The sequence below is a fragment of the Nelumbo lutea genome, chromosome 5 (assembly GCF_056320005.1).
Source record: "Nelumbo lutea isolate HS-2025 chromosome 5, American lotus-T2T, whole genome shotgun sequence".
NCBI classification, from domain to species: Eukaryota; Viridiplantae; Streptophyta; class Magnoliopsida; order Proteales; family Nelumbonaceae; genus Nelumbo; species Nelumbo lutea.
The window spans coordinates 51,011,792-51,036,126 of record NC_142688.1 but is presented as its reverse complement, the minus strand read 5'-3'; positions in this window follow the sequence as shown (position 1 = coordinate 51,036,126).

Sequence of the window (24,335 nt, the reverse complement as noted above, 5' to 3'; positions counted from 1 at the left end):
GAACCGTTGGTTGTCAGAACGTATTTAACATTTATCAATAATAGTAAGTAATTATACTATTTAATTAAATAATCATTAATGATAGTTTTAATAATATTATTTAGTTATTTTTAATATAATAGTAATTATTAAATTTATAAATAGGATTTATTAACAATATTCATTAAACTAATAATTACCAAAGTTAAATTAAATTATCAGTATTTATAAGTAATAGTCAATAATTATAATGTTTTATTAAATAATCAATAACAATACTTTTAATTATTTTAAATATAACAATAATTACTATATTTATTAACAGTATTTATAGTTTTAATTTAAAGTAAGGTTTAAGTAATATCTATTTATTAATAATATTTATAATAACAATAATTATTAATTATAATCACTAATTATATATTTATTAAATTACTGTAATAATCAGTAATTAATTACTGTAATTAGTAACTAAAGTAAAATTTAAGTAAATATCTATTTACTAGCAATCTTTATAATAACAGTAATTATTAATTATAATCACTAATTATATATTTATTAAGTTACTGTAATAATCAGTAATTATTATTACAGTAATTATATTATTGCAGTAATTAATTACTGTAATTAATTAATAATTATTGTTATTAATTAATAATTAATTAGTAATTAATTACTGAAAATGGGTGCATGTTATTACACTATTAATTACTGTAATTAATTGATAATTAATTAGTAATTAATTACTAGAAATGGGTGCTCACACGTGGGATCTACTCGCACGAGTAGATTTCATTTCCAGAGAGCACCCATACCCTTTTAATATATATATATAAGAAAGATTGTTCTTTGCTAACAAACATAAATATATAAAAAAAAAAGGAAAACCAAAGGCGTATTGTTGATCAATTGGTTCAATAATTTCATGCTTTAGTTGAAATAGGAGCTACTTGGAAGTAATATTTTGTAGAAAATGACAAATGAATCTAAGCTGGTGGTTCTGACTATTGCCTAATGGTTGAAATCTTCGGGCCCAGGCTTAGACTATAACCCTTATCATAGATGCAAAGCCCGATTTAGCCCATGATCACCCTTAGATTATATATCCTCTATCTACAATAAAACTAGTTGGCAAAAGATGCTACACAAGACGAGGGGTAGCACATTCAACAAAGTCTCCAAAACAAATAGAAGCTAATCACTAGAAAGGATACAAAGGTTGAGAGAAACGACACCACTAGTTGCTTGGATCCCCTCCCAATACACATGTTTGTAGCAAACTCTACCTTCTAGCTTCTCCTTCATCTGCAAGCAGTCTGAGATAATGTTCCTTATATTCCAAGCAGGAGGAATCAGACCTTTGAGATAGCTTATAACGAGCTTTGAATCCCCTTCGGTAATGATTGTACAATCCTTGAAGTTCGTGGCCAAATTGTGTACTTCCCACGCCGCCCGAGCCTCTACTGAATGAATTACCTAACATATATCCTTTATGTTGGATTTTAATCTCTTAAGAGATTAAATCCAATGGGTTTTGATTGGTCAATTACATGAGAAATTGCACCTGCACATTTGATTGAAAAATCAGTTTTTCTCTTACAAAACCCATTTTTAAACTTGTCACACATTGAAAAATTACAAGTTTTGTTTTCAGTATTTCAATTGGAGCTGATTTACACTCATTAGAATTAGTAGAGGAGAGTATGGGGATTCAATACCACGCAACACGGGTGCACGGGTGTGCGCGGCGCAATGAGGCGCACTTTGTGTGGCTCGCGATGGGTGGTTTTGGTTTTGGTGCGTTGCTGACCATTGATCACCGTTGATGAGATCAACGGTCATGATTCGATCGGGTGTGATCAAGAGGCACAATTCAAAGTTAACAATCACTAACTGTTAACTACTTTTTAAAATAGTCACAATGTTTGAAATTGTGACTGTTCAATGTGCCTTCTCTAAACCAGCACCTACATTTTCTTTATACATCTTCACAAATTATTTAAGGAGCATGAATCAGACTCCAAAACACAATTTCGAAATTCACTCACTCTCTCTCTCTCTCTCTCTCAGTTCAGTCTGCTACAGTCTCACTGAAGGTTTCTTTGGAGACTCTTCAACTTTGCTGGTTGCAGATTCTCGCTCAAGGCTATGTTGTATCCTGGGAACGAATTTGCCTGTAACCCAACAGCAAACTCAGTAAAATTGAGTGGAGACAAATAACGTTCTAAAGACAGTGTCTTCAGATGCGCCTCAAAGCTTCTCCTCCAAAGTTACAATGATCCCATTTTCTCCAACACTTTATAGTCTAAAACCTTGCCGAATTGGTTTCTTGCAATAGCAGCAACAGAACAAGTACCATTCCTAGTGCAAGAAAAGTTGAAGTTAATTTTAATTTCACCCAGACTCGGGGAATCATATTCATTTTCTTCATATCTCTGCTACTATTTGGCTTCTCATTATGAATCCAATACTCATCGAATTACTTAAAAGCCTTATCTAGAATAATTTGAGGGGTCCTCTTTATTGCTAACATTTTTTTATTCCTATTCTTCCATATGTTCCAAAGGATAAGCACAAATTTTTCCTTCAGCTGAGTCCGCTCAATCAGATCTTTTTTATAGATTTTAGTCCACCACTCCTTTATATCCAGATTAGCCCCATTTAAGCTAGCAACGTTAAGACTTAACATTTCCCAAATTAGTTTTGAGGATAAATAATCAAAGAAAATATGTTGGATGTCTTCAGTGGATCCACAGACCTACTATAATCACCATCGATATTAAGTCCTCTCCTTGTTAGGAAGCCCATTAATGGAAGTTTATTATTTAAGAGGAGGTACATGAACACCTATAACTTTGGAGGACTTTTTGTGTTCCATATTTCTGAACTCCAATTCAGAGGGTTCATCCAAAGGTAGCCAGCTCCACATTTTAATTTATAGCCTGATTTCAAGGTGAAGCCTGTGAATACAACATGAGGTCCAAGTTTGAAGTTGGTGAATCCGGCCAGTAAGGGAAGGAGATCCTTTGCTGGAGAGTTTCAGAAAGATAAGGAACTACAGAATAATGGGAAGGCCCAGAAATCTTCTGATAACTGTTGGGCTTTTTGTCTCTATTCGAAGGTCTTAGGAGAGGCAGAACCCTTGTCAGCCATCATCGGAAAGGCAAGCGAATGGAAAGTTGAAACTAAGACAGACATTCAAAAAATCGATCGGTATGATTATTTTCTTATTTCATTCTCTTCTAGATTGGATTATGAGAAGATTATTAAGAATGGTCCTTGGATGATTAATGACAAGTCTTAGTCCTAGTTCCATGGAAACCTGGCTTTAACCCTCTAAGGGAGAAACTTGAATTGGTAGATCTATGGATTATGATCCTGGACTCCCTATTGAATGCTGGAATCGGGATGACTTAGAACTAACTCTGAGGGATGTGGGGATGGTCTTAAAGCTTGACGATGACACTAAACCCTTTATTTTGGATATCCCTCTTACGTCAAGGGGTGTCCAATACCATATCAAGGTTTTCTATGAGATTATTTTCGGCTTATGCATAAACTGTGGATGGAGAGGGCACAAATATCATGATTGCCCAGAGAACAGGAGAAACAACGCCAATGAGGGACGAACTTTAGTTCAAAATAGAAGGCTTTCTTTAGCCCAAGATCTCAAAGCACCAAAACATGTTGACAAATGTAAAGAAAGACACTGGGTTACTAAGAAGGACCAATGGTCCCAAGTTAAAAATTTCAGAGTCGGGATGGTGAGAGAGATGTGCAGAACTAGGTTCGTTAATGTGGGACATGCTTCCATTGAACCTTCGAAACAAACCTTGGCTCAACCGAAATGGATACAAAGAAAATAATAAACAAGTAGAAGAAAAGCAAGTGAGTGATATCTCGCCCAGTATTTGTACTGATATTGGCAAAGAAAGTTTACTCAATGTTTCTTCAGTTATTATGATATCAAACTCTTCCCGACGGCGAGAAGAGTTCGGTTTGCGTCCCCGAGCTATGGTGAACGTTCACCGCTCAAGAGGAAGAAGGACAATTTATATCCATAATGAGGTGAGCCAGGCCTTTAATAGTGCCCCGTTGACACCGGTCGTTACCACGGTCTCAGCTGTCATACAGCTCACGCATACAATGATAAGATGCAACCCAATCAGTGATGCTACTGCATGGACTTCACGTGCTGCTTCAAGCATAGATCTCTGCATGGGGCTTGAATGTGGGCTGGGCTGATGGGCTGGCAGGTGTCCGTATCACTCCACCCCGCCTTAATTAAAGCCTTGTCCTCGAGGCTTACTCCCGGAAATTTCTTTTTGTAACTCTTCCCAATCTTCCCATGTGACATCCGAAATGGGGGTACCTTCCTAATGGATAAGCATTTCAACACCAGCTATGTTCCCCTTCTTTACCTTCCGCCTCTCAAGAATGGCTACTGGGAATGGTTGGAGGGTGCCGTCACTGTGAAGGGAGGGCAAGGTAGGACTAGCATGGTGATCATCCCCCAACTTCTTCTTAAGGTAAGAGACATGGATCACAGGGTGCAATCTGCAATTTTCTGGTTGCTCTAATTTGTAGGCTGCCGATCCTATCTTTTGTAGCACCTTGAATGGCCCATAATAACGGGCTGCCAGTTTTTGAGATTTGTGCAAAGCCAAGCTGCTCTGCCTATATGGCTGTAGCCATAAATAAACCCAGTCTCCTTCTTCAAACACCCTCTCCGAGCGCATTTTATCTGCCATTACCTTCATTCTGTTCTGAGCGTGGACTAGATTGTCTTTAAGTTGGGCCAAGATCTTATCTCATTCCAAAAGTTGATCCTCAATAGCTTGCACTCTAGCAGTTCCCGATATATAAGAAACTGGTGTGGGTAGGGGAATGCCGTAAACAATTTGGAAGGGGGTAAACCCGGCTGCCGAGTGATGGGTGGTGTTGTACCACCACTCAGCTAAGGTCAACCACTTGGCCCAGCTATGTGGATAGGACCTACCAAAGCAATGTAAATAAGTTTCTAAGGTTCTGTTGAGTACCTCAGATTGGCCATCTGTTTGTGGGTGGTATGTTGAGCTCATGCAAAGTTGAGTACCTTGTAAGTCCCAGAGCTCCTTCCAAAACTGGCTGGTGAAAGCTACATCCTGATCACTTACTATAGAGGTTGGCATGCCATGAAGTTTAAAAACACCATCAAGAAACAACTTGGCAATGTCTAATGTTGTACATGGATGAGCTATGGAGAAGAAATGTCCATATTTGGGCAATCTGTCAACCACCACAAAAATAACAGATTTCCTGAGGGAGAGTGGTAGACCCTCAATGAAGTCCATGGCAATATCAGACCAGATCCGATTGGGTATTGGGAATGGCTGCAACAACCCAGGAGTTTTCACATTCTCAGATTTATTCCGTTTGCAAGTGTCACATTGTTGCACCCACTTATTGACATCCCTCCGATATAGCCCTTCCAATAGCAGAACCGTTTCAATCTGTGCATCGTGTTTTGAAATCCAGAATGACCCCCTGAAGGAGACGCGTGAACTTCTCCAAATATCTTTTGCTTGATAGGAGAGTTTGGGCTCAAAACTATTCTGCCAGCCATCCTTCCACAGTAATCCTCGTTTAAATTGGTAATGGGCCGAAGTTCCTGGTTGCAAGCCCACAACAATTGACTGTAAGTACAAGTCAATCTCCGTCTCTTTCTTAATTTCCTCTATCCAATTTGGAACTGGAACAGATATAACAAGTAGTTCTCCTTCATTTTGGCGTGATAAGGCATCAGCCACCACATTATCTTTCCCTTTTCTTGTGCAAATTTCATAATGATACCCCATTAGTTTAGCTATCAATCTTTGCTGAGTTGGTGTATGCAGTCTCTGTTGGAGAATGAAGCCCAAACTTCGATGGTCAGTTAGGATTCGAAATTTGTCTCCCATGAGGTAATGATGCCACTCGAGGACTGTAGATACAACAACTAGCAGTTCCTCGTCATACATTGACAGAGCCAAATTCTTCCCTTGCAATGCCTTGATAAAATAGGCTATGGGCCTATTTTGTTGGGTAAGAACGGCACCAATAACCGAGGCACTCGCGTCACTTTCCACTGTAAACTTTTCTGAGAAATTTGGGAGAGCTAGTACCGGGGCTGTCACCATGGCATTCTTAAGTTGTTCAAATGCTTGGTGTGCTTCTTCATTCCACTTCCACTCCCCTTTCTTCAGGAGCCGGGTCAAAGTTTGGGCTCAAGAACCCTCGTAAAGCTTTAATGGACTTGGGTTGAGGTCAATCAGTAATGTTCTTTACCTTTCTAGGTCCATCTCCACTCCTGAAGCTGAAACTATGTGGCCTAAATACCCCACCTTGTCCACTGCAAACTGACATTTGCTCAATTTGGTGTATAGTTGATGTTGTTGGAGGGTATCCAATTCAACCTGTAGATGTTCCAAGTGGGCCTCAAAGGATTTGCTGTACACCAATCTATCGTCAAAAAATACTAGAACAAATTGTCATAAACATTCCTTGAAAATTTCATTCATTAAGGCTTAAAATGTTGACGGGGCGTTTGTGAGCCCAAAGGGCATTATGAGAAATTCGTAATGGCCCTGATGTGTGCAGAATGTTGTCTTGGCAATGTCTCCTTCCTTGATCCTAATTTGGTGATACCCTGGCCTAAGGTCCAATTTGGAAAAAAACCTTGGCCCCATATAACTGATCCAGTAATTCATCGATCACAGGCATGGGAAACAATCCCGAACGATTACTGCATTTAATCCTCTGTAATCAATGCATAATCTCCACCCCCATCCTTCTTACGTACCAGCAGCATAAGGGCTGAAAAAGGACTATTACTGGGTCTGACGATGCCTGAGTTTAGCATCTCCTTAATCAATACCTCAATTTCTTTTTTCTGGTAATGGGGGTATTTGTATGGCCGCATATTAATGGGCTTTGCACCTTCTATCAATTTAATAGCATGATCATGGGCTCTTACAGGAGGTAGGCCCACAGGGTCCTTAAACACCTCTGAAAACTTCTGTAACGTTGATTGAATCAAGGGATGGGCATGTGATGTAGGTTCACCTTGCTCTGGAGAAACCCATTGCACCAGAAATACCTCATGGGCCTTAACCATAGCCTTAGAAGCTGGGCCCGGTTCTAATAATTTGGGACTTGGAGACTTCAACCCCTTTAGTTCATGGGTGCCCTCACAGTCCGTAAATCGGAGCCATGATGCATTGAAGTCCCAAAAGACTGGGCCCAAGGTTTTGAACCACTACATACCCAGTATGGCATCATACCCCGGTAGAGGTAGCAAAAAGAAACCGGCCAGTATTTTCACTCATTGGACTTGAATGGGAACCCCAAGACATTTCCCAAATCCCTTAAGTTTTTCACCACTAGCCACCATCACCTCAAAAAATTGGTCTAAAGAGGGTGGGAGTCTAGCCTTCTCAGCCCATTTCGAGTCCAAAAAATTTTGGGATGACCCACTGTCCACTAAAATCACTAAGGGATGATGCAACAACGTCCCCGATAGCCGCATGGATTGAGAAGAATTTCCCCCGGTGATTGCATGTAAGCAAAATTTCAGGAACAGCCACAGTATCCTCTGCGTTGGGGCTTTCCTCTGAATCGACTTCCTTGGACTCTTGTTGTGCTTCCTCTGGTCCTATAATCCACAAAAGTTTTTGAGCTTTGCATTTGTGCTGAGAGTGCCACACATCATCACAACTATAGCAAAGTCCTCGGGCTCTCCTATCTTTAACTTCCGATGGTGTAAGATTTTTTTATTTCAGGTATTTTCTGATTACCTGTAATTACAGGAGACAAACTGTTAGAAGAAGGAAGCGGTGCCCTGGGTTTGTAATTTCAGGTATTTACAGGAGACCAACAGAATCCACCCATCGAGGTTGCTTCCTGAGAAATGAGGGATATCCACTTTGGTAGCTACCTTTCCCAATCCCTTGGGAGCCCTCATCTACAGGCGGTGTGTTGGCGGGGACCTGTCGACTGGATCCCTCCTGAGAAGAAAGTCGTTGCAGCTGAACGAAATTAATAGTGTCTAACCGACGTTCAGTGCCCACAACCCTTTGTTCCAATCTGTCCATTCCGTCGTCCAGAATCTGGCGCTCTGATACCAGATTGATATCAAACTCTTCCCGACGGCGAGAAGAGTTCGGTTTGCGTCCTGAGCTATGGTGAACGTTCACTGCTCAATAGGAAGAAAGACAATTGAAGAAGGGAATATTTTCTATTCATATCCATAATGAGGTGAGCCAGGCCTTTAATAGTGCCCGCTACACTGGTCGTTACAACGGTCTCATTTGTCATACAGCTCACGCATACAATTATTTACTAGGATATATTTTATTGTATATTAATATGATAAGATGCAACCCAATCGGCTACTGTATGGACTTCACGTGCTGCTTCAAGCATAGATCTCTGCATGGGGCTTGAATGTGGGTTGGGCTGATGGGCTGGCAGGTGTCCATATCATGTTACTAGTTCTTTTGATCTGCAGGATAACAAATTGGAAGATGGAAATGATTACTCCATCAAGTTGATATGAGATGGTGTAGAAGAAAATTCAGAGGGAGATGATGGAGAAGATGATGATGTGACGAAGGATTGGAACAACCAACATCTGATTAATGGGGAGGAGCCCGCTAAGGAGAATGAAGGAAAGAATCTATTTTACATGGAGACGCTGAACTAAGAAATTGCCAAACTGGAAGGAGACAAATAAGGTCCAAGCAATTCAGCCATTAACAATGTAGATACTTAGTTGGAATGTTCGTGGGGTAGGGAGAGCTTGCTTCCAAAGACAAGTCATGGAGTTGGTCAAAGTTCATAAAGTTGATATTTGCTTTTTAATGGAAACAAGACTTAAGCCATATCGGGTTAGGTAGATTGTCAAATCTTTTTGTTTTGATAATTTTGAAATTGTGGATTTTGTAGGTTTTTTAGGGAGATTATGGGTTTTATGGAACAAAAATTCATGTAATCTCCATGTTATTTTTGTATATTGATAGTGATGATGCGATTTTGGCAACTCCCTCGCTAGCAGGTGTTTCGGATGTCTGACTGAATAATTCATATTTAGAATGTACCTTGGATGCCTAGCTGAATGATTCCTACGTGGAAGGTGGCTCTGACGCCTAACTGAGTGGTGACGAATTGGAGAGATGGCTCTGTTGCCTAGTTGAATGGTGATGAGTTGGAGAGGTGGCTCTGATACGACCTGCAAGGACATAGTGTTAGAGTGCCCAGGTTGCTTTACTCGGGGTGGGCACTCCGATGATTAAGTTAGCGAATCAAAGATTTTAAGATAGCTAAATGTGAGAGAGTTGGAGAGTTGCGAGAACTAAATTGTGCATCTACCCCCCTGGGGTTGGAGGTAAGGCCTTTATATAGGCATTGTTTGACGTGAGCATCATGCAACACGTTCGGGATCTCTAGGAGGACGTGCCTAATTGCTCCGAAGTCCTCGGAGCTAGTCGTGCACGGAGACCAATCTTTGTGCCTTACTCGGTTTCTCCCAAAACATTCGGTGTGAGAGCTGACTTCCGAGAGACCCGGGAGTGATGGGATGCATGTAGAAATCGACGGCGAGCACGTCTCGTTGGTCGCCAAGTTGACGATGGAGGCAAGTCGCCAAGTCGGAAATAGGGGTAGGTCACCAGGTCGGTACTAGAGGCAGGTCGCCAAGTCGGCAATAGGGGCAGGTTGTCAGGTCTGCGCTAAAGGCAGCTTGCCAGGTCGGCACCAGAGGCAGATCGACAGGTCAGCGCCAGAGGCAAGTTGCCAGGTCGGCACTTGAGGCAGGTCAGCAACAGTGCCAGGTCGCTAGCTGGGACTCCATCATTTTGGCTAAGGCAAGTTATCGCCTAGGTGGTTATGGGTATCACCTAGTTGTTTTGAGATGCCATGTGTCATGATGTTAGTAGAGGGCTAAATCTTCCCTCATCAAATAAAATCGTTCATGTCAACATTAAAGATGCTACTTCTAACTGCTCATGGAATTGCACCTTTATCTATGTGCTTCCTAACAAAACTAAACAAAAAATTGTGTGGAATTGGATTAGGAAAGTAGCTGGAAGCTCAGATGGCTCTTGGATGCTTATAGGAGAGTTTAATTTCTTATAGGCTAGTGAAAATAGGAAATGAGGTAGAGAAATAAGACCCAACCAGTAAAGAGAATGTAATGAACTTCTTTTTGATTGTGAGCTAATGGAAATTGAAACGAAAGGAAATCCATTTACTTAGAAAAATAAATCAACGACGTGGGAGAGTTTGTATTGGGCCCCGGCTAAATGAGGATCGGAGAATCCTTTTTCCTAATGCCAAAAACCTCCCCTTTATGGCTTTGGATCACTCTCCCCGGTTGCTAATTACTAATTGTTAGCAAAATTATGGGTTGAAACCTTTTAGGTTTGAGGCAATGTGGTGCCTCGATCAAAATTAAATGATCTGGTGGACTAGGCTTGGAGAATTGAGGCTAGTGGTTCGAGAGCTATGGAATTTATTAAAACAAGAAATAATTTAGTGACCAGTCTTAAGAATTGGAATAAAGTGCATTTTGGTAATATCTTCAAGAAAAACAAGAAATTCTAAGTGCTTTAGAAAAGTGCAAATGAGGTTGGTTAATGATGGAAATGACAACGCCTTGAATAATTTAGAAATGGCCCTACATAAACAATTGAATAGCATCCTTATGAGGGATGAGGATTATTGGACTTAGAAGTCCAGAATCGATTGGATTAAACTTAGGGATTGAAATAATAAGTTCTTCCAAGTTACAAACTATGGTTTGGAAAGCGAGAAATAAAATTACTTGTATTATCAATAGAGATGGAGAGAGAATCAAAGATTACTTGCAAATTGCAAATTATTTTTGTGAAGAATTTGAGGAAAGATTTAAAAGTGAAGGGACTAATGTGGTTTATAACTTCATCAAGGAAATTAACATGAGTATATCTGAAAAGCAACATGAAAGAATCATTAGGGACATTACGGATAGAGAAATTTACGATGTCCTTCAGTCCATTAGATATCCAAAAGCATCAGGATGGTCTTAATGCTATTTTCTTTAAGAAATTTTGGAACATTGTTAAAGAGAATTTTTGTGGGACAGCTAATACTTTCTTTCATGCCGGGAAATTGTGCCCCATTCTAAATAAATTTTTTATTACATTAGTCCTAAAAATTGAAAATCCAGAAATAGTGAATATAGATCAAATACATGAAAATATTATTTCTCCATTCTAAAATGCCTTTTGTTTCAAACAGATGAATAAATAATAATATATATTTTAATTGTTCATGAGATGTTCCATTCTATGACAAAAGAAATAAGGGAGAAAGGAAACCATGGTTTGTAAAATTGACATGGAGAAAGCCTATAATAGGCTGGAATGGAACTTAATTGAAGAAGTTTTAAGGAAATTTGGTTTTCACGAAAAGTGGATTGGGTGGGTCATGGAATGCATCAAAACAATTTCTTATCAGATTTTGATAAATGGGTCTCCTTCTAGAGATTTCATCCCTACTAGTGCTATAAGATAACGTGATCCTCTCTCTCCTTACATTTTTGTTTTGTGTGTTGAGGCCTTAATTAGAAAACTTGGGAAAGAAGTAGAGTTAATTGAGAACCCAATTAGGTGTAGAGTTTCTAAAGATTGCCCTAAAATTCCTATTCTCAAATTTGCTGATAATTGTATTATTTTTTCTGAGCCCACAATTAATTATCAATGTTTTCAAATTGCCATTGACCCGGATGGTTGGACCATTCAGCCCGAAAACCGTCTAAGCAACTGGTTTTGTTTTACCCCAAACCTGATTTTTGGCCAAAAACCATTGAAAATTCAATAACCTGTTGACTCAGGCGGTCAACCCGTTCAACGGTTTTGACCATTTTTTATTTTTTTTAATTTATTTGTCAAAACAGGTTGTCTGTTCGAACCAGACAGTTGGACCGTTAATATAGAAACCGGTGGTCAGAAGGTTCCGTTTCTGGGTCATTTTTTAAAACGTTGTTAATTATTATAGGATTGGGGATTAAAGAAATTCTTTCTGAGTATGCTAGCGCGGTCAAAGCCCAAATTTTAACAAGTCAACCATTCAATTTTCTAAGAATATTCTTACTAGTTTTTACAAAATCTTAGCTCGGATCCTAAAGATCCCTATTCAATTTGAAGAAAAATACTGTGTCATTTGCAAGGAGATTAACTCTCTTGAACTCTGTGACCTTTATGATGTTGCAGTTCATTATGGGGAGCCTATCAAATTCTGGATGAATAATTATTGGGTTGGCAGGTTTTCCTTATTAGAAGAATCTCCTACCCGTTCTCAGGGTTGTTTAGAAAATGACCTCGTAAGTGAATTCATTGATAAAGAAAGTGGAGTTTGGAAGGAAAATAAGATTCGAGGTTTAGTCCCTCTTGATATTTGAAATAAAATCAAATCAATTTTAATTTAGAGCTTGAATCCGGTTGGCAAACTTTAAATCCTATAAACATCGTAAAAAGTTTATACATAAATTTGTAAATATGAACTTTAGAAATAAGGGTCTTTTACCGAGTTGGGTTGGATTTGTGTTGGAGTGAGGTGGGATGTAAACGGGCTGATGCCATACCGAACCAACTAATTGACAATACTGTTTTGAAATGAGAATCCTTTTACATACACGAGAGCAATGGATAGAGAAAGATATGGCTGTTTGGCTTCGCATTCCAATGTACAACAGAGAATCAGAGATAAATGGATCTGGTTAATGTGTAAACACCCACCCACACCAGGCCCGACAACTCGAAAAGGAGAGGGACAGACTTGAGACTTCCTGTAGCGCTAGCATTCACCTCATTATTAATGGTGATCCTACGATTAATAAGGAAGCTGTTTGATTTGTAAGCCCACCCAAGTGTTGATCGCTCGAGTCGTTGTAGTATAGTGGTGGGTATTCCCGCCTGTCACGCGGGCGACCCGGGTTCGATCCCCGGCAACGGCGTTTGGTTTTTCCCAGATAACCCAGCCCCATATGTTTTGTTGTAAAAGTGAATGAAAATAATGGAAAATCAACCCTAAAAAAATATTAATTAAGTGATTAGGAAATAAACTTTATTATAAATTAATTATTAATGAAGAATTAATATTTTAAAACTTATTTTATTAATATTGACTATGAATTTATTTATTTTATTTTTAATTATTTGAAAATTTTAACATTTATTTCTTTTATTTAATCATTCATTAGTGTAATAATAAAATCATTATTTAGTTATTCTTTAATTATTTAGCTAATTAATTATCATCATTAATTAATATTTGAAATTTTATTAGTTTATATTTTATTTATATGTTTGAATACATTAATAATTTTAATATTTAATATTAATCATAAATAAATTATTATATTATTTTTCATTCTTTAATTACTTTTTAGTTTATTTATTAATTTATTTTAATAAATTGTTAATAATAGAATAATCATGTATGTATCCATTAGTTAGTTAGTTAATTAATGATTAACTATTTATTGTTAATTATTAGTTTCTTAATGATATTTTTATGAAGCAAGTTGGTATGATGAGCATGGGTCTTTAGAGTTTGATCATGAAATTCAACATGCAACTAAGTTTTAGTTTCCTAAGTCTTGGGACCATGTTTGATTGAGGGTACTAAATCCATAATGTCAGATGTTAATCTCAATGCTCTTGTTAATCAATGGTTAAATTTATTAGTGTAGTTTAGTTGGGCATTTGACATGAGAATTGTGTCAAAAAGAAAAAAAAAATAAGAGGGAATTTTGGGTTTCGACAAGTCTCATATTAATTTTCTTGTTATGTGCTTACAAGTTTTAGGGTTTCAAAAGATAGTATAAAAGAGATAAGGTGAAGGAATCGAGCAAAAATTGGGTGCTAGCAATTATGAAAGTTCCCAAAGTTAGGATGAAGAGAATGATTGCAAAGAGAAAGGCCCTAATTGCAACGAGACTTCAACGTGCATTAAGACTTCAAAACATGGTATTAACCATGATGCAATCAAGACCAGAGTAGATGTAACTTGATCTCTGAAGAAGGAACCAAGAGTCATCACATAAAGCTTCGACATCGCGCACACCACGAAATAGTAAGGATAGAGTTAGTCAATTAGCTAAACCATAAGGGTAGTTTAAGAAATTTGTCCTATAAAATATGTATATGTACATTTCTGAATGAAATTTATACATGTTTTCAATCAATTCTACTCTAGGGTAGTCTAAGAAATTTGTCCTATAAAATATGTATATGTACATTTCTGAATGAAATTTATACATGTTTTCAATCAATTCTACTTTTATATTAGGCCATAAAACCCAATAAAAAGATGCCTATATAAAAATATATAAACAAATTATTTCAAACCCAACCAACCCGCCCAAACTCAACTAACCTAACCCAACCTAGCTTGAGCTCAAGTCCTGCTCAAATTGTGTTTGGTTAAGCCCAAGATTGGACCCGAGTTGATACTCAAGTTGGGCCAAGCCTGAACCTAAGTTTTGTGCCTTTAAGGTTGGGCTAGGGTTGACCTTCAACCAGAGCCAACCCACCCAAGTTGCACCTCTAATATAGGAATGCCAACAAACAGGTTGGATTTGACTCAATCAAACCGGATCAATCAAGACTTATTCAAATTTGTAACTACAAATTTATATTTTCTTGAGCCATCTTCTTCTTATAATATTTGTCAAATTTCAAAATCAATAACAAGTAGTGATGCATGGGACCCAAAGTGTCACATGGAGAAAGAGATTTTATAATAACAATTTTAAATATTATTTATAATTATATAAGATTTTTAATTAATTATTAAAATTTTACTTTACTTTTATTATTTGTATTTTTGTATTATCTATTTTTTCTATCTCTTATTAGTATTTTAGATATTTTTTGTTCATCTTATTTCAGTATTTAGGTTTTAGCTTAAATTGTTTTCAAAAAAATGTTTTAACTTAAAAATTAATATTTTAATACATTGATGAAAAATTAGATACATGTATTTTCAAGGTGGAGAGAGATAGAGATAGAATTGGATATAGAGATATGAAGAGAGGGGAAAATACATTAAAATTAGATGGTTTATTTGGTATGTGAGATAAATTAGCAGATGTTTTAGGAGGAGGAGATAGTTTAGAAGTAATTTTAGGAGAGGAAATGATTTAGGTGATTGGGAACATAAGGGGGAGAGAGTGTGTTAGGAATGATATTTTGAGGATAATTAAAAAGGCTATATCAGGGTAAGGGAGAAAGGAAAAGACCGCTGATGTGGCATGTCTTGTTTTAGTATATATACTAGTAAGGACCCATGCAACCCACAAGCTTTGTTAAGCTGAGACAAAAGGAGTTTTATGACATTTCCAATTGGCCCAATGTAAGATGAATCTATCCAATCATTGTTTTTGGGTGTATTGTCTATTAAGTTTGTATTAATGTTGACTAATTTTTTTATTTTTAATTGAACTTAAATTGCATTAATGTTGTTTACAGTGCACCAGCTTTGCTATTGATTTTAACCATTTTTTTTATTATTTTAAAATTAAATTTAAACAAATGTTATTAATTATTGCTTTCAATGCATGGCCTTTTAAGCGAAATTAAAGTTGAAGGTGCCTTGAGATCTATCAATGGAAAGTCAGTCCAAGACAATCCTAGAGTTATCATAAATAGAATCGAACTGATTGAACTGATTATGTCAATTTTAGTTTTGTATGTGTCATAATTAATAATTTGGTCAAGACCAATTCTTGTTCTAAATTGATTAAGACCCAAAATGATTATATAGTTAATAATATATAAATTTCTTGTGATTTTTGTTATATTTTATGTTTAAAGGGCAAAGCACTAAGATAGTTTGGGTTAAAACACCTATTTTATCAACATATAAACAATTAGTTATTTATTGTCATTTTTATTTAGGATCAATCATAAAAAATGACGTTTCAATTTTTTATTATCATAGATAACCACTAGTGGGAACCTGTGCAATGCATGGACTTTGTAAGAAGAATTTTAGGCAAAAGGAGACAAGAAGGTAGGGGTCTAGCTTGGGTGGGATCAATTCAAGCCCAACCCACCTCAACCAAATCTTTTTCACAAGTTGGGCTTATGCCAAAAAAATTAGGCCTAACTTAAACTTAGATTGGGCTTATTGGGTTGAAGTTTTGGGTAGCCTGAGCTTAAATCCGGCCCAATTTGAGCTCACCCAACATTTTATGATATACATGTCTACATATTCTCAATATATTCTACTTGGAAATTGGGCTACAAAGCTCAACATTCCCAAAGCCCAAGAATGATTGTGAGTATAAAAATTATCAAAAAAATTAAAGGTGGGTAGGGATATCAATGGACTGAGTTCGGATTGGACCCCATCTGAACCATAACCGTTTAGATCAATTTGGACGGTCTGAAGTGTTACATCGAACTGTACTGGTAAATTAGTGGGCTAAAACAGATTAGTCCAAATACTTAACGGTCTGTTCAATTGTCCACTATCTCCCTCTGTTTCTATCAAGCATATGAGAGAGGTTTATCTCTAGAAATGATTCTATTAGGTTGTCTTTGGTTTGAAGGAAAAAGCAGGGAAAGGAAGGGAAATGTAGGAAAACCTTTATAAACCTTGTATAACTTTCCCTAAGTTTCCCTTCCAATTTCTCTATCTTTTCCTTCAAACCAAATATAGCTTTAGTTTGAGGTGTCTTCTCTCTATCTCTCTCTCCAACGGTATATTAGAGAGTGTTCTCCAACTTCTTTAACCAATGGTATATTACAGACTCTCTCTCTCTCTGTCCGACAGTATTTCAAAGAGTGTTTTCGAATGATTTTAGCTATGATCTCTCTCTTTCTATATCTCCGACAATGATTCCAGTCTGAGGTGCTCGCTCTCTCTCTCTCTCTCCGGCAGTATATCAAAGAGTGTTTCTAGACGATCTCTTATTTAACCATGAATGGCATATTAGAGAGCAATCCAACAAGTTGGTAAGACTAATTGATTATTCCCTTTTTTCTCTTTTTTTTTTATTTTTTTCTACTGAAACAATCATTGAATCCCAATTTCACCTCAATTCATCTTTCTTAATCTTTTAAGATTCAATTCATTTGGTTTTATGAGGAGGAATTTATTGCAGAAGTTTTGGATTTCATTGAAAAATATTGTTTATTTTGATTTGTAGAAATTTATTTTCTTTTAATCTTTTTATTTTCTATTTTGATAAATTTTTATATTTTTTGAAAAATTTAATCATTGTTTTAAAAACCCAGCCAGAACCAGAATCACTTTGGCCACCGGTTTTTAGGTCAGTGGCTTGACCATTTGGTTTGAATGAACGACCCATTCCAATGTAAAAATAAATAAAAAATAATGAAAATAAAAATGACCAAAAACCATTGTTCGGATTGACAGTTCAACCACCTGGGTCAATGGATTGTTGACCAAGTCAACGGTTTTTGGCCAAGATACGACGAATTAAGGGTGAAATAAAACCATGGTTTTAATATATTTCTATAATTTTTTTATATTTTTTAAAATTTTATATAATTTTTTTTTATGTTGCATTGAATTTGGACTAAATTGGACCCAATCCATTCCATTTGCATTTGATTGGATTGGATTGAATTGCAATAGGTGCTGTAGTTTTTTATGTACTTATTGGATTTTTCATGTTATTTTGGTGTTTTATTCACTTTGCATTGGATTGGACCCAATCTGGTCCATTTGCATTTTAATTGGACTAGATTGAATTACAACATGTGTTGTAGTTTTTTTATATATTTTTTTGGATTTCTCATTTATTTTGGTGTTTGATTCAATTTGGACCAGCATTTGCATTTTAATTTGACTGGATTAGATTGCAGCATGTGTTGTGGTTTTTTTATACATTTTTTCTGGATTTCTCATGTTACTTTGGTGTTTGATTCAATTTGGATTGGATTGGATTGGAACCAATCTGGTCCATTTGCATTTTAATTGGATTGGATTGAATTGAAACAGGTGTTGTAGTTTTTTATATATTTTTTTGAATTTCTCATGTTATTTTGGTGTTTGATTCAATTTGGATTGGATTGGACCCAATTTGATCCATTTGCTTTTTAATTAGAATGGATTGGATTGCATTAGGTGCTGTAGTTTTTTTAATATATTTTTATGGATTTCTCATGTTATTTTGGTATTTGATTCAATTTGGATTGGATTGGACCCAATCTAGTCTATTTACATTTTATTTGGACCGGATTGGATTGCAACAAGTGTTGTAATTTTTTTATATATTTTTCTAGATTTCTCATGTTATTTTGGTATTTTATTCAACCCAATCTGATCCAATTGCATTTTATTTGGACCAGATTGGACTTGGTTTATATGGATTTGGTTCAGCCCATTTGTAAATGAACCAATTTTGGATTGGACTGGATTGGACCAAACCCAGTCCAATTGACAGCCCTAGAGGTGGGAAATGGAAAAAGGATCTACTGAGGTGACTTCTTTAATTAGAGTGCAATTAAGAAACAGTACTTTGACGAGAGAGAGAGAGAGAGAGAGAGAGAGGAAATGTGGGAGAAGTTGGTAAGGTTTCATGCTGGTTCTAGTAGAGACTTTGGACTGAATCCTACTTGCACATTGGTTAGGAGGTTCAGAGATTTGTGGGATGGGCTACCCTTGTTGTGGAGTTCACATCCGCACCCCACAATGGGGCGCCCCACAATGCCCCACAGCATATCCTGACCTTGTATTGGGATCATCTCCCGATGATAGTATAGGAGATGATGAGACATCACCGAAAGATGTTCTCGATACAAAGTCGGGATGTGCTGTGGGGCATTGTGGGGCGTGCCGGTAAAGATCTGTTCTACTCAAATTTCTTCTTTCAATTGCTATATTTTTGTCTAAAATGGTTTATTCTTGGTGCGTCCTAACAAGAATCAAATGAATCTTCTAAACACTAGTAAATGTGAACGTGCATTGCACATTGAAATTTTAAATTACAATGATAATTATTATCATCATCATCATCATCATCATCATCATCATTATTAGTATTATTATTATTATTATTATTATTATTATTATTATTATTATTATTATTATTATTATTTACTTTTGTATTCCATTTCCATCATAAATAAAAATAATTTTTATTTTAGCAATTTTTTATTTAATATGATAAATATATAACATTAGAAATGTCCCCAAATGTTTTCGACAAAACTGTATACTTTTTATTTTTTGTGTTCTATCTTTTTTAAATATTTATTATTCATTGTTAATAAAAATATTTCTTACATTTCATACTTAATTTATTTAGTATAATGAATATATAATATTAGAGATATGCTCAATCCTTTTTTTTTTGTATTTATATATATATATATTTTTTTTTATTTTTTATTATTTGATTATGGCAATATTGTTGGTTAACCCATTTGACCAAAATGGTTGAATTGCTTACCCACCACTGGGAGGGAAGAAAATGATTTTATTTTCAAATTATTTTTTAAAATACTTATTTTTATATTATTAAAATCAATGTTGTGGATTTAATTAATAAAAATTAATGATGAGAAAAATATATCTTAAATATAGGATTTAATGAGAGAATATACCTTAGATATGAGACTTAATGAGAGAAAATAGGAAAATAATTTATTTCCAATTAGTTTTAAATTTTATATTCCATTTCTATCATTAATTAAGGTATTTCTTATTTATCATACTTATTCTTGTCTAATATGATACATATATGATATTAAAGATGTTCCCAAAAATTTCTTTAATTTCTATATTTTTTGCATTTTATCAAGTTTTATTTCTTTTATTTAATCATGGCAACAATGCAACATGGGTTGGCCTATTTGAGCCAAACATTGTTTAATTTCTTACCATCACATAAAAATACTGCTTTTCCAAGTCAATTTAAAAAATATAAGTTTTTAAGTTATTAGAATTATTTATGTATGGATTTAGTTAGTGGAATTTAGTAATTAAAAGAAACAAAAAATGCCTTAATGTATGGTTAAATGAAGGTGAGTGAGAATCCCTTAAGTGGAATTTAATGAGAGGGAATTTAGTGCAATGAATAATAGTATTCAAATTACTTTTTCTGCCCTCATAATAGATAGGGACCCTATTTCAACAAAGGGTATTTTAGTCCAAAAAATTTCAAAAAATCTTAGACCCTATTTGTACTGTAATTTCTATATTTCTTTTGCATTTTATCAAGTTTTAATTTTTTTATTAATTAATTGTGGCAACAATGCAACATGGGCTAGTTTATTTGACCCAAAATTGTTTAATTTCTTACTACCACATAAAAGTACTACTTTTCCAAGTCAATTTCAACAGTACAAGTTTTTATGTTATTAGAATTATTTATGTATGGATTTAATTAGTGGAACTTAGTAATTAAAAGAAACAAAAATGCTTTAAAGTTATCGTTAAATGAGGGTGAATGAGAGTTAATACCTTAAATGGAATTTAATGAGAAATAATTGAATGCAATGAGTAATGGTATTCAAATTACATTTTATACCCTCATAATAGATAGGGACCTTATTTCAAAGACGGGGTATTTTAGACTAAAAAAAAAATTCCAGAAATCTTAGACCCTATCCATACTTTTTATAGTAGTATAGATATATCTAGATTCTCTATATGAGAATTAGGAATGTCAATGAGGTAGGGTGGGGCCAGGTTTTGCTTGCCCTGCCCTCCACCTCAAACTCAAATGCCCCACCCTGAATCCCAACAAGGCTAGAAATCCTAACCCCATCCCCATCCCTATAGGGAATAGGGAACCTTTAATTTGCCCCACCCTATCCTAGTCAATCCTATTTGTATGCTTACAAATTTATTATTATCTTTTATTTTTTAGAAACCTACCTAGGACTATTTAATATTATATAGTATAATATATAGTACTTTAATATAATATAACATATATTAACAGTTATATCGGTGTTAGGGTTAGGGCGGGGTGGACAAATACCATCCCCACCCTATTCCTGATCCCTAGAATTATGGGTTTCCACAAACTCGCCCCAAACTCCAAACAATGGTAAAAAAACTGGCCTCAATTGGGTGGAGTGTTGGAAGGGTTAGAAATTAGATTAGACATAGCTACACTAGATCTAGTGACTAGCCAAATTTTTAATATTTTTCTAACCTAACCTGGGAACTAATTTCCTAGTAATTTTGAAATCTAAAATTTCAAGATCAATCTTACATTGAACTGAACTGAATTTGAAACCCAAATTAGTAGTGATTATACCTAATATGGAGACCATAATGTGCAGCTCCTAGAGTGGTAATTACCGCCCAATATCAAATCCAAAATTGGCTTCCAACTGAAGATGGTGTTGTTGTGTGTGCATAGCCAATTTGGAAAAATCGATTCCCAACTTGCTTGGATTGATGTGTTGTGTGAACTTGATATCCTTAGATGTTTTTCTTCCAAAAACACATTAGAGAACTGGTGGAAATTAATACCTAAAATAGCTAGGTCGAATTAGAATTTGTGGGAAGCAAGGGAGAAGAAAGTAAAGCAAGAGAATGAAGCGAATTTAGTGTATCATACCTTCTCTTTTAGTCCACTATATAGAGCACTCTCCTAATCCTATTAAGAGTTGTTTTAGATTAGGAATTTATACTCAAGTTTATGCCCATTTTTGACCTAAATCACATGATAAGAAGGGATCTCTTAACTAATCATATGGGCCATAGGCCTATTTTCTTTAATGGTTCACATCCCAACGTGTTGCATGGCCACTTTGTGCTTGAATATTATATGGCATGGAACCCATAAAGGTCTCACACAAGTCCACAAGAGTTCAATTGCACTTCTAGAAGATGTTAGGCCAAATTCACTACTCAAAGGCAATGAATCCTTGACCCAATCAACTTGGGCTCAGTTTGGTCCCAACATTTATATATAAATAACCCTTGGATTCAACCACCCTATGAAGACTCAAGGATAATAGACTTATGTAAAATAAAACCCATCAGGTAATCAACCCTATAATTGTCACTTTCACCTAACCTCTTGCCCCATAATCATCAAAACACTACCCCGGGGAATGACCTACTTGTCTATAAAATGCAATATCACGCTCTTTGCTTAGATGGATCACGTGATTAAAACCTTTTGCAAACCTTTTTTCATAAAATAGTAATATTACATATAAGTATATTTTGCAAATTAGATTTCAAATACAGTTGAGATTCATTGCCAATAGTTTAGGTTTAATTCTATCAAAGAGTGTAAACCTTGACATTACCTTTGTTTAACAAATGGGCCAATCCTATCACTATGGTCATCAACTCAGGTAATTTTCTAAATTTTCCTAATATACCTAGATATTTAATCTTTGATGGATCTCATTGGTTAGCATATCAAATACAATTCAATCCAAAACCTAATGCAATATTATAATTAGGTTTGTGGTTAAGTGCAACTTTTCTAAGCATAACTAGAAATTGCTCTAAGTTTAGTGTTTCTTTTAAACACCCACTAACTGTGCTTAAGGTCTAACTATAGCAATTGAGACAAATTGCTCCACAACACACTAATGTCATCATTGTTAGGATAAACTCTCCAAGTCTATGCAATGATTAAGAACATTTTAAATTAACATGAGTCTCATAAGTGTCTAGTTTAAGGAGTCACAAAAGCACATCAATTTGAATATAAAACAATAATGTACTTTATTTCTTTACTAATAAATTTTTATATACATCAATCTGCTTGTAGCTAAAGGGCATATACTGTCTATTACGGGCCCTCATAGGGATGGGTCAAATTGCCATCTCTAATGAGAATTATCAAAATCCATCATCTTTTTTTTTTTTGGGATGGATTTTGAGAATCAAAATCCTTAAAATTGACACCAAATGAAGCCTTAAATTTCAAGATATGGAAACAAGACTACCCATGTGGTGGCCAAACATGCTCTTAGCCTCTTACTTATTTCCCATGCTCATACTTGGACATGCTACTCTGTTATGTGATTGTATTCTTGAGCAATGAGCACATTAAGTTGACCTTTGGGTGTGCACTACACTTTAAGCCTTTTTTTTTTAAAGGCAAGCTTTTTTTGAGGATAAATTATTTTGGTGGGATTCTACTTGAGTCGTTAGAACCTCATGTATGTAATTCCTTTTGTTTTTAATATAGTTTCTACTAGCAGAAAGGGGCCCATTCTAAGCATGGACCAGTAGACCTTAAAAATGTATATTATTTATATATGACAAATGAAATTGTGAGGCATATTTTCTATTGGAAATGAACATAAGGTATAATTTTGTATATAGTTTTACAAAAGCTGAGATTGGAAAGAGTACAAATACAAATATGTAGAGTGCAAAACCTTATATTTTGTATGAATTTGTATTGTACATATTTGCATTTTGCATTTGTACTCCTTCAAAACTTGCCAAAGAATAAAAGGCAAAGATATAATGTTGTTTAAACAAAATATGTCCATTAGAAGAGAGTATGCCTATTGATTTTGTCTCTTAGATTGATTGTTTTCTCCTTGGATGAACTTCCTCTTTTTACCTTCAATGGATACAAAAACATAATCAACAAATTAGTATTTATATTGGTGAACTAATGTAGAGGTCCAAAGTGAATATGTTCTTACGATGGGAAGTTTCAGTCTGACATTCAATGTCCCTTGTTGGTAGACCTGTTCATGGGCCAGGCCGAGCTAGGCTCAGGCCGGGTTTTCACTTGTCACTAATGAAAATATACTAGGCCCAAGCCCGAGCCCGAAGCCCAACCTAATTGAAAAAAAAAACAAATTTCCTTATTCAAATTAGAATTAAAAATTCATATAATATTTTTTTTTCTATTTAAATGAACAATGGGCCTACAAGATGGTATTTTTCCCTTTCTTTTATATTTTAAAACACAATTTTACATTCTTAATTCAAAAAATTTATTCAAATGGACATAATCACATAACTAATTTTAAGTTTAATATTAGGTCGGGCCGGGCCGGGCTATTTTGACAAAACCCGAGCCCGTCTCGAATTTATCGCAGGTTGGGATTTTTGGCCTGAATTTAAGCCCGTGGGCCTATAAGCATGTTCAAGCCCATTCAGGGGTCGGGCTGGGCCAGGCCGACCCGTCGGGCCACCTGGCCCATGAACAGGTCTACTTGTTGGGGCGGTATTTGCAAAATGTAGCAAGTTAGTGGTGTCACATGAAGTGCAAGGAGGTTCCTGCAAGTTTTGGGTTTAACACTGCATGCAAGGTGATCATGTTTGTCAATTTTCACATCTTTAGTTCTAATATCAATCAATTTATCTCCTCCGATCCA